Source organism: Rattus rattus, chromosome 7, assembly GCF_011064425.1.
Source record: "Rattus rattus isolate New Zealand chromosome 7, Rrattus_CSIRO_v1, whole genome shotgun sequence".
Lineage (NCBI taxonomy): Eukaryota > Metazoa > Chordata > Mammalia > Rodentia > Muridae > Rattus > Rattus rattus.
In genome coordinates, this window is record NC_046160.1 from 48,205,376 (window position 1) to 48,217,320 (window position 11,945).

Consider the following 11,945-nt stretch of genomic DNA (forward strand, 5'->3'; position numbering starts at 1 on the left):
GAAGGAATGACATAAATTTTCCCCCCGAATTTGACGGCAATTACAGACATCTAAGTGCAATCGACCAACATAAGGGATAATGAAGAGCAGCTATAACACAGCAAATAATTCACTCGAAGCCAGTAATAAAAACAAAACCTATAGGACACTTAAATATACGCACTTAACCTATACGTATTACATTTGTCGTAAGTGCATACATACCTACATAATGCATGCAAACATACATACATCTATACATGCATATGGTATGTAAATATACATGTAAGCATGCATATGAACAAAGACAACTTCCGGTAAAATACTATGCAAATGAGAAGATAGCGAAGTGGCATTTTTTTAAAAGGCCACTAGGAATTCCATATCAAGCAAAAGCAATGCAAAAGGAAGCAAAATGAAGATGCTTCCAGAGATACAAACCCTGAAAGTCTTCGTCACCATCAGATTAGGGCTACAAAACAGGTTTAAAAATAGGACTTTGAGGCACAGGAAGATGACTGAATACACACACCGTGAAGAGCACTGCAACTGGGAAGTACCTGGGGAAGCTGGGGAAGCGCAGAAGGTATTTTTACCATGGAAATGTCTTTAAAATAGAATGTATGTAGTCTTTAAAGCAAGAGGGTGGGTTTTTAAATATTTACAGTTGAATCAATTGTGTGTATATGAGGTACCTGTGTGGAGTACACATTCATGTGTATACACATGCACACGCCTGTAGAGGTCAGAGGTTGACATCGGACTTCTTTCCTTATTCACTTTACATCCAGGTTGCACCCTCCCCTTCTTCTCCAACCCACCCTAGCATAGCAAGGCACATCCACTCTCACTGAGGCCAGACAAGGCAGCCTAGTTAAGGGAACTGGATCCACAAGCAGGCAACAGAGTCAGGGGTCAGCCCCTGTTCCAGTTGTTGGGGAACTTGCATGAAGACCAAGCTGCATGTCAGCTACATATATGGAGGGGAGGCATTGATAGCTCTTCCCCCACATATTGAGCAAGGTTTCATAATTGAACCCAGAGCTTACCTATTCTGATGGACTAGCTAAGCTGCGTGCCCTGCCTCATCAGTGCTGAGCTGACAGAAGCTGCCATGTCTGCATGGGATTTATGAGATGCTGGAGATCTAAACTGTGTTCCTCATCCTTGGGAAACATGTGTTTCACCCTCTGAGGCCGTCCGTCTCCCTGGCCCTGGGGATATGAACAGACTCTCATGGCCCTTCAGTCACCACTTCAAAATCACAAACTCACATCAGAATACTTTAGATCTGAGAATGTATAAAAATTAAGACTATGGCCATTATTCCAAAATGCTACCGTATTCGACTTCACTCTTCTTGAGAATATAGTAGACGCGCGGTTTATAACATTTGTTTCCATAGGCAGAAAGTACAGCTTCAAAGGCCTGTTAGAGTTAGCAGGCAAGCCAGCACAGAAGCTCATGATGTGGCTCTGGCTTTACTTGGTAAATAGCAAACACTACTGTTCTGTATAATACTAAACTCAAACATTTGTATTCGTGTGGGTAAATGTTAAGAATGAGGTCAGACAAGGAGATAGGAGATTTTTAAATATATTTATAGCAAACCCTTCCTTTCCCAGCCACTGCAAATGAGCATAGGCCCAAATGCATATCGTGAGGGCTTTTTCAGGGAATTGTTTATCGGGGAGGTTCGGGGGAAAGGTAACAAAGCAGGGTTACATTTCTCCATCTTCTGAGGCTCTCGAAATAAACAATAGCTTCAAATCTTAACTGTGGACACAGGAGTCTAAAATTCTATAGACAGCCCCGGAGGTTTTCTCTGGGTGCATGAAATCTATTCAGAAGCACATCCGCAAGTTCCCTCAGCGAGCAGTGGTGTGGTAATGGAAAAGAAAATACAGTGGAACTGCATCTTTTTGGGGATGAGGGGAAGTTGGATTTCAAGATGAAAATCCAGTGCACACAAGACTTGGGAGGGAGTGACTCATCCACAAAGCACAGCGTAGAGCCGTTTGTGTGGCGCATCATGAATAGAAATGCTGAGGCCCCATAAAGCTAGAGGGAGCCTAAGTTGGGCTGAACAAAAGGTAAGTCTCTGTGCAGAAATCTGCACATTCCCACTTCTCCATGTAAGACGAGCATGAAAATGCCGACAGGAAACCAAAAGTAATAGAAGTTTCTAATATGTCACTACATGTCATCAGAGTCTGCCTCAGTTCATCTGCCTGGTTAGCCTCTATGATAGGTCCAGTGTATGTGAGGAACTAGAGACAGACTATCTGCATGTTCAGTACCAAGGCCAACGTGTGCACGAGCGATGATAACCTAAGACCCACGAGTTGTGTGAAAGACACTGGTCATTTGAAAGAAGAAACCCTTACCCTTCTCAACGAGACAGCCTATGGTATTGATTTCGAGTGTTTTAGGGAACATCTGTGAAGCTCGCCTTGGTGGAATTATTTATGTAGCAACCGAATTCTGACATGTTTAAATTCACTTAATGCTCCTCATTTTCTCTTATAACAGAGAAAGGTCAAAGGGCACAATGGACAAAGAAATCAATATCAGAGGAGGACTCTCCAAAGGTGGCATTTCTAAATAGCCAATTGTAAATGTGTGCAGAGTATTAGCAAACACAGTAGATAATCTCAGATATGAGCTAACATAGCACAAACAATGATTTTTGGAGGTAAGGATGGTGGTGGAGGCAATGGTATTAATGAAAATAATGTATATATCCAGGTTTAAGTGGCTTATTAGGAAAGAAAAAGATGAAAATGTAGAGGCTAGCAAAACTAAGGGAACTCAGCTCATTAAGAAGGGGCCACAGAGGGAAAGAGAGGGAATTAGGGAGGGAGAGACAGAGGGGAAGAGAGGAAGGGGAGAGGAAAAGATAAAGGGAGAGACAGAGAGGAGAGACGAAGAGAGGGAAGGAGAGAAGGAGGGAGAGGGAGGCAGACAGACAGAGGAAGAGAGGGTAAGAGAAGAGGGGGAGAGGGAAAATTAGAAGGAGGGACAGAGAAAAGGAGAGGGAGAGGAAGGAGAGAAGGAGAGAGGGGAGGGACAGAAAGAGAAGGAAAGAGGAGGGGGAGAGGGAGAGAGGAAAAGTCAGAGAAGGGGGGAGAAAAAGAGAGAGACAGAGACAGAGATAGGGAGGGAGAGAGGGAAAGAGAAAGGGAGGGAAGGAGACAGACAGACAGACAGACAGACAGACAGAAGGAGAGAGGGGGACACAGAAAGGCAGACAGACAGACAGAGAAGAGGTGATAAAGCCAGGTTTGGGTAAAGTGGTGAGTAGAGCTGGGCCTCCAGATTAATAAGGATGTGATGGAAATCAGACAGGGCCTGGTGGAAAAGGTCACATGCAATATGGCTGGTCATTTGGGGAAAGAAGGAAAGCAACCTGAGGAAATATAACAGAATTCATCCATCCAGCAATGACATAATCAAACAACAACAGCCTACCACTGCCAAAAATAAGTCAAAGTATTGACTAAATGAACGAGTGATTCCAAGACAAGACATTATCGTTGGGCATGATTGCCCACCAACCTCATGAGACTAATAGTTAAATGAAGTAAACTCAAGTCTCTATCCCCCGCTGGGTAGACTGCTGCTCCTCAGACACACGTGGCGACTAGCTATGGTATTGGTAAACATGCATATAGATCTTGATAGGTAGGAAGTCCTACAGAAGAGCATTGAGGCCCATAGCTGTTAGCAGAAGTCCAGGGGTGAAGAGATCTAAAGAGCATGCACTGCACCAGTTAGAACATTTACTATCAACATTTCCATGTGAGTCAGCATATAAACTGTTAAGATTACACTAGGACCTACCCCTGGAGGCACTGCAGGTGGGGCTGCTGTGTCACGTGTGCGTCAGTAGGTGGCAGAGAAGAGAGAGGCTATGTCTCTGCTCAGTGTTCGGATCTCTGAACATCTGAATGTTTAGTAGACTAACACTCCCTGAAAAGGGGGCGCCTGGGATGACCACTTGTCCAGTTCCAGGGTGCCTGGGCAGGGAACTAGCCTGAGGGCCACTAGTGTGGTGTCCCAGGGCCCAGATAGATTTCCAGCCAGAGACTAAAAGAAATAAAAGACTAGAAGTGAGCTTGAAACAAACAGCCCTTGCATGGGGCCACTCCTGCAGGCCTGGTGAGGAGCAATCACTGGTAGAACACCAGACTGACACCAGGGGACCCGGACAGAGAGCTAGCCCACCAGTCCTGTGCCATGCAGATCTCGGGGGCAGATCATGTCTGAGATGACCCTAGACGCTTAGAGACCCCATGTGCCACTAAAAAGAGCAAGAAAAATGGAAAAGAGAAACAGAAGGATGGAGGCCCAATGAAGAGAGGCAGGACTGGGGACTGGAGGGTAGGGACGAACGGCCGGATGTGAGTAGCTGGTGATGCCACTAGGAACAATGGTAAGATCCTGCCCTGTGCTGCCACTGGGGGCCACTTCTGGGTCCATGGCCCTGAAGCCGCATGGGCCTGTTACCATTAAAGGCCAAGTGGGCTAGGCTGCCTTCTGGGGCAAGTTGATGTCTGAGGGCTGTACAAAACTGGCCCCACCCCTCACTGGGCATCATGGGAGAGCTGACCCCACCCCTAGCCAGCTAAGGTACTCAGGAGAGCAGGCCCTGCACATTTCAGGAATTGCTGCTGAGGCAACCCCAAGGATATGAGCAAGGGAGAGCGGCCCTACCATTCCTCTCCTGTTCGGTGGCATGAACAGAGTGATACCCTTCTCACCCCTAACCCTTCACCACCTGGGGCAGACAGGAGGCCCGGCCCTGGGGTCATGAGAGCAGGAAAGCTATCCCCACCCACTAGCTATAGCACTCAGGAAAGTGGGCCTTGCACCTTGCCCAGGCAGCACAATAGAGCAGGGGCCCAGTCAAGCTGCCCAGAGAGTTGGAGTGAAAGAGAGCTTGCCTTACCTCTTTTTTTTTATTGGATATTTTATTTATTTACATTTCAAATGTTATCCCCTTTCCAGGTTTCCCCTCTGGGAACCCCCTATCCTATCCTCCCTCCCCCTGCTTCTATGAGGGTGCTCCCTGTCTGCTGGGTGCTGGCTCAGGTAAGGAAGAGATGTCCCACCATGTATAGCAGGGCGGGAAAGCCAGCCTCAAGGGCATGAAAGCGGGAGAGGTGGCCCAAACCCTTGGGACAGTGGCTCTGCATCTCCTCTGGGCAGCAAGGTAGAGCTGGCCCTGCTGCATGGGGGAGGGGAGCTGCTGAGGAGCCAGCCCCAAAGGCTTGAAGAGCAGGAGATCCATTGGTCTGACCAGCTCAGATATCTCTCAGGCCCAGATCCAGGGCTCCTAATTGATCCACTACAAACACAGATCTATGAACTACTGGAGTACATGAAGGGGCCAGTCTTACAGATCCAAAACTACAAGATCTCCACGACACAGGGCAACAACAGGATATCTGAGAGGAGTCCCAGTGAGGATCCACTATTGCTAGTGTAGCAGAAGCCAGAGGCCTCAAACCAGACCAATAACTCACTGCAATGAACATCTGCAAGTGAAGATGTGTGGACAGAAGGGTGTACTGTGGGACACACTACAGCTTCCACAGTATGTTTTTTCTCTGTTGTGGGGGAGGGTGGAAGGATGAAGGGTGGATAAGAGGGGATGAGAAGATGGATGGAATGATGGTACATGATGTAAAAATTAAAAAGAACCAAGAACACACACACACACGGACTACACCAAGCAGTGTTGGCACAGGCCATTAATCCCAGCACTTGGGAGGCAGAGGCAGTAGATCTTCATGAATTCAAGGTCAGCCAGGTCTACAGAGCAAGTTCTAGGACAGCCAGGGCTATACAGAGAAACTCTGTCTCAAATAAATAAATAAATAAATAAATAAATAAATAAATAAATAAATATCAAATCAAATCAAATCCTGCCCTCATGGCATCACAGAGCGACAAGAAATAAAAGCATATAGACAGCTGGTAGACCAAACATGATTTGGGCATCAACTGTAAGAAATAAATTCCATGCTGTGAAAGGCAATAAAACTGGGTAATCTGACCTAGAGAGTTTCAATCTAGCTGATGCCCTCAAGAGAAAGAACATGGTGTAAAATGTGCTCATTAGTAAATTAAGCACAAACCCACGAGTCAAATAAGGAGTTCTTTCTTCATTTTGGGTTTTTATTGAGATGATAATCTAGAGATACTGTAAATCTGTCTTCGCTGATTTCTGAATAAAGTGCTTAGAAGGAATTAGCTCCACAGAGCAGACATTCCTCTATTTCTATTAGTGTTTTCAGTCACACCGGACGAAGGCCCAATAATAGCTGGGATGGCTCACCTCTGTAATCTAAGCACAGAGGAAAATGGTTACAGGTTCAAGTCCATCATGGGCCACTTAGTGAGTCCCAGGCCGACCAGGGCAAGGCAGTGTATCAGACAAATGCCCACCGATCACAGGAAAGATGTGTTCACTCCTCATTAAAGAGCAAGTGTGAGCACCAGCATCTAGCACACTGGTCACGCATCACATCTCCACGTGCTTTGCTCTCCCGCCATCTCTGACCACAGTTTGCTCATTGACACAGAATCCAGGATCTCCACAGGGATACGCACATAAGAACAATGAAAACTACAGCACGTTCGTTCAGTGGGTTGTTTACGGACAGAGTTTTGGTCTCAGATGCATACAGAGTCTGCCAGGGCCTCTAAGTTAACATTTCCTATTTGTTTTAAACCTGCTGCTCCAGGGATATCTTCTGCACCCACACTGATATGAAATGAGAAGCAGAATCTGAGGCACCATCCTGTACCCCCAAGCCCAACCCTGGCAAGGTCGTTTCAACATGCGCTTACTGCCACAGGACTTGGTCCCGTTTCCTCGCTCTTCATCCGTCCCACTGCTCACATTTAGTGTTTGTTCACTGGGTTTGGGTTTTAATAACTCCTAAAAATCTATAAGCCAAAAGCACTTATAATTTATGTCACCACCTACTCAACGAAAACGTTTAATGAAGATAACAAGTTCACACTGTGCAGATCAGTAGTCAGGCAAAAACCAGCTCGTTCTCCCTGAGGCATTTCATTTGGAGAGCAAGTGCAACCTCTGACCTTTCCATCAAGGCGTGGTCAGGGAGGGGTCGTAGATCTGGAGTGAGCTGTGGAAAAGTGCGGAGGTTACAAGGATGTGTGTAAATTGCCTGGTACATTAAATATATTGCTACACTTCAAAAGTGTGAAAATGCTGCATTCTGAAAAAAAAAATACAGTTTCTTCAGGCAGTCGCTTCTTTAACCACAGGCTTTAAACATTACTACAATTCAATTCCTCAGCCGTCAAGAACCTCAGCTAGGACCACAGAGTACTGCTAGGAGTCTCTGGAGAGAAGATCTAGGTGAGGAGAACCTGCAGTGATCAGAGGATTCATCACGGGGGCAGGGGAGATGGGATGTGTATCGAACCTCTAGGAAAAGTAAACAGGAGCTCAGCTTCCTAAGGGGTGCAGTGTCCCCACAGAGCCACAGAGGAGGAAAAGTCTAATACGGCTACAAAGCAAGGGCCTGATCTCTCTGGTCGGAATATGCATTGTGCATGGAAGCCAAGGGCAGAAACTCGGCTCATGATGGTGTGCTGCTCACCTAACCGTAATCCCAGGAAACTGAGTGGTAGAGCAGGTCTCGGGAACGCACAGCTCCAGCTCAGGAAACAAAACAGTTGGGCTTTTACAAGCCACACTCCTCAGTCTGGCTGCCCCCAACTCCCTAACCGTCAAGCTACTCGCTCACAGCACCAGTCTGACATGCAAGGGCCTTAGGTCTGACCTGGGAACAAAACGGTGCCGTGCAGGGAGCCTCAGCTTCCTACAGTTGTATCTCTGTATGAAAAAACAAGACTTACATACGGAAACAAGTTTGGTTCAGAGGTTTTCTGAGTCCTACTTGGATTAGAAGACTGCTGTCCTCTCCAGTTGAGCCGAGGGTAGTTCACAGCTCCTCTTCCCAAACTGCCATGTTGGAGAAAGGTACGCACCTACCCCTGATGAGACAGTCACGGAATGGTCCGCTGGCGCTCACGTGGCCTAACACACTCCAGCTTGAGATACTAAGTTTTAAATGTTTGCAGATTGACTAAAGTATCCAGGAAAACCTTAGAGGCCTCTCATATGTATATAGTACGACTCTGTAAAATTAATAGAAATTAGATGCGATTTCCAGGGTGCCCCCATCAAGCTTGTATCTCACAGGAAAGCAGGAAAGGGATCTGGGCCAATGATTCTGATCAAGGGAACAAGAGCCATTTAAAGAAGAGATTTAAGTACATAAAATAGAAGAAAGGGGCAGAATGTCTATGAATAGAATTCGGAGGCACCGCAGAGTAGAAAGGACGGCCGAGTAATAGAAGAACAAAGGACGAGTATCTCAATAGACTTTTCAAGTAGATCAAAACAGTGGCATCTGAAAAGGCTATAGAAAGAACCCTATGGCCAAAGAGGCGGCGAGAATTCATAATGTCCCCCGATTTAACTCGATAGTGGAAATCTACATACATGGGGTGGGGGTGTGGGAATGGACTCGGAGCTTTTGATTTTAACCAAAATGGAAAGTTCAAATGAAAAGCGAGCAGCCTCCACCTATTCTTACCTCGGGATCTGAGAGAGACCTATAATCTGAGCTGCCTGCTGGGGGAATAAAAGCACGCGTGATGCAGCGCCCGCTCTCACTTACATCTCTAACCGGCATCTTCCAGTGTGCAGTTCTCTCAAGGTGAATGAGGGGCCCCAAGCGCAGTTACAGCAGAGGCGCACTTCAATGTGTGCATGAACAGCTTCCCCGGAGACTCCACTGACTGCTGTGAGTACAGAATGTGAGCTCAGACTAAGGGCTCTGAAATCAGACCTGCATTCAATTTCTCAGGCCACCCGTAGTTGAATGACCTGGGCAAGGTAGTTAACCTTTCAAACTCTCCCTTTACCTCGAGGTGGGGAAGAAAGCAGCAGAAGAAGGTGTGGATCCGGCTGTCAGAGGAAAGGTCTGGATAAAATTCTCCCGGAAAAGGGAATAGGCTGTGTTCCATAGGCCTGAAGCTGCTACATAGTGGTTGCACCCCATTGCCTTTGGGCCACAGACAGTATGGTGGTTCCAAGTGGCTTTGGGGGTCTGTTTTCTCTAGAAAGAATTTAGAAGACCATGCTGTGAGTTCCAAATCACAGTGCTGGATCCTTGAACGTATTAGTGGGCCTAACCCCTTAAAAGCCTTCTGCATGTGAAACAACATTTACAGTGAATAAAATCAGTTCCTAAGCTAACATATGATAGTGATTTGTCTGTAAGAAGATTTTCATTCTGTTCTCAACACCATCATTCCACTGTGGGACTCCACCACCATCACCATACTAAACCCCAGAAGAGCGTTTCTTCAGGGGACAAGCACAACTCTAGTCAGGTGGCCTAGGCTGGTCAAATTTAAACATCCTATTAAACAACTGTTTGTTCTCTGGGTTCCTCCTCCTCTTCCTCTTCTTCCTCCTCTTCCTTCCTCTTCTTCCTCCTCCTCCTCCTTCTCCTCTTCTTCTTCTTCTTCCTCTTCCCCTCAGCAGTGAACATACGTCATTCTTTCTGGTCATGATAACTGAACCTCATTCTTATGTATACACAGAGAATACTGTCTTAAAAACATAACTTCCCTTACAAAAGTTGGGGTGTGGGTGGTGACAGCAAACACATCACACAGGATCAGTTCTGAGAAAGTATTTCAAGTTTTGCTCCTGAGGGAGTGGCTTTTCAGACAGATCCACTTATTGTACTAGGGATTTTATGAGCCAGACAATGTAGTAGTCACATCTTAAGGTGACTTCCAATGAATCATGCCTTTGTTCAATGGCCTCCTTTAAATACAAGTAAAAGCAACAGAAAGTCACACAGGTGGTGATATCACTCTACTGACTGCATTATCTTAGTAATGTGTGTGTGTGTGTGTGTGTGTGTGTGTGTGTGTGTGTGTGTGTGTGTGAGAGAGAGAGAGAGAGAGAGAGAGTTCTATAGTTAATAACAGAGGCTGTTCTTTGAGCTGACCCAAGTTCAATATCTAGTCAGAATCCATATGTCAACTGACAACTGTCTGTCTATAACTTCAGTTCCAGGAGATCCAAAACCTTCACACATTGCAAGCAAAAAACCAACCAATGGAATATAGATAGATAGATAGATAGATAGATAGATAGATAGATAGATAGATAGATAGATAGAGAGAGAGAGAGAGAAGGCAAAGTAGTCATCATCATTGTGTCTTTTTTATCCAAGTAGGGAAATGGAGACTCCGAGGAAGTAAGCTGTCATGTCGTAAAGGTGCCTGTAAGGGGTTCCCTAGCAAAGGAGGACCAGCAGTTTCCAGGGGCTAAAAAAATGGAAACCTCAGCTAGGGGTTTAGTATGGTGATGGTGGTGGAGTCCCACAGTAGAATGATGGTGGTGAGAACAGAGTGAAAACCTTCTTACAGACAAATCACTATAGGAAGATAATAATGCCAACAGAATAAGAAGAGTCAGAGGCTTATCATTCTCCAGTTGAGCCCCTGATAAAACTACAGCCCTGACCAAGTCCTGAACAGAGGGGGGAGGATTATAGGGCCTAGTTGAATTGTGTGGAATGTGGGTTGTTTTAAGCTGACAAAATCATTGCAAATGAAAACAACAATACTCTCTAATCAATGTACTTAATAATTAAGTTAACTGACGTTAGTCTTTATGATATGCTACTAAATACCTTGGTGTATAACCCATGGGAATCTTAACCTGTCTTGAAAACGCTGCTTATCACTGTTCTCTGGGAGTCGGCATACTCACCTCCTTGCTGTAACAGTGCTGTACAAGCTGGAAGAAAGTACCACATCTGGCAGTATCAACACCCGTCAGCTTTAGAGCATCCTGCTGTCTGTCCTCTGCCTGTTGCATCCATCCCACAACAGATAAGAGATTTTAATCTTCAACAATACTTCATCAAATTGTGCCCTGTGCTTCAGACTGGAAATCATTTAGATGAGCAACTCTGAAGCATGCAATTAGGAGAAGGGATAGTAAAGATGTTCTAAATTAACAGAAAGTGTCCGGTGCCGCCTTCTCAGTTGGCTTAAAAAAACAAAAAAACTAGAAATCGTTTCCAACAGATATGTGTGCGCTTACGTAAGAGCTCGTTTTCCATGAAACTGCAATGCTTTCTCCTATATACCAGATAATACATTTCATTTCTGATTCTAACAGCACAGTACCACAAGTCTATCACCTTGGCTGCTGCCGATCATCGCACAATCATGTTGAAAATTCTGCTGAGGTTTGATAGCGGGAACACGGGATGAAGTAAAAGATGAACGAGCTGCTGTGTGTTTTCGTTTAGAAACATCTATTTATTACAATTCAAAGTCTACACAGAACAAAAATGGTGAGTTTTTTTTCCCATTAAACCTCTTGTTCACAACAATCAGGCTGTAGACAGAGAGAGGGAGGAAGGGAAGGGAAAGGGAGGGAGGGAGGGAGGGAGGGAGGGAGGGAGGGAGGGAGGAAACACAGGCCCTTGATACATATTGCATAATCCCTGACCAGCATCTGGCTCTGGAGTAGGTGTTCCATTACTGACTTCTGGAATATTCTTTCTTCTCAGAACTCATATCAAGCACCTCCTCACTGCTGATTCTCCAGTTGGCAAGCAAGCTCATAAACCCAAGGGTGCTTTGATCAAGAGAGGAGCATTATGAGGTTGAGAAAGAAGGTCAAGGAAGTCAGGGCAAGTTGTGGGCTATGGCGTGCCCGAAGAATGCATACCACGTAGAGGAACTGTGACTGCTTATCTGTGTGCGAATTAGGAGTTAGAGTCAAGAGTTCTCCTACAGCAAGACCCTACCCACCGCAGCTATAACAAATGACTCGAACCTGTTCTACACACCTGTAGAGACCAGGCTTCAACGTCTAGGGA

General features: G+C 45.7%; 1 non-coding gene across 1 annotated transcript; it reads left to right on the forward strand.

Moving 5' to 3' along the window:
• The first annotated feature begins 3,817 nt into the window (after window positions 1–3,817).
• On the forward strand, window positions 3,818–3,949 carry LOC116906439. The gene has a single exon (XR_004388699.1). It is a non-coding gene; the product is annotated as a small nucleolar RNA SNORA17 (small nucleolar RNA).
• The last annotated feature ends 7,996 nt before the right edge of the window (window positions 3,950–11,945 follow it).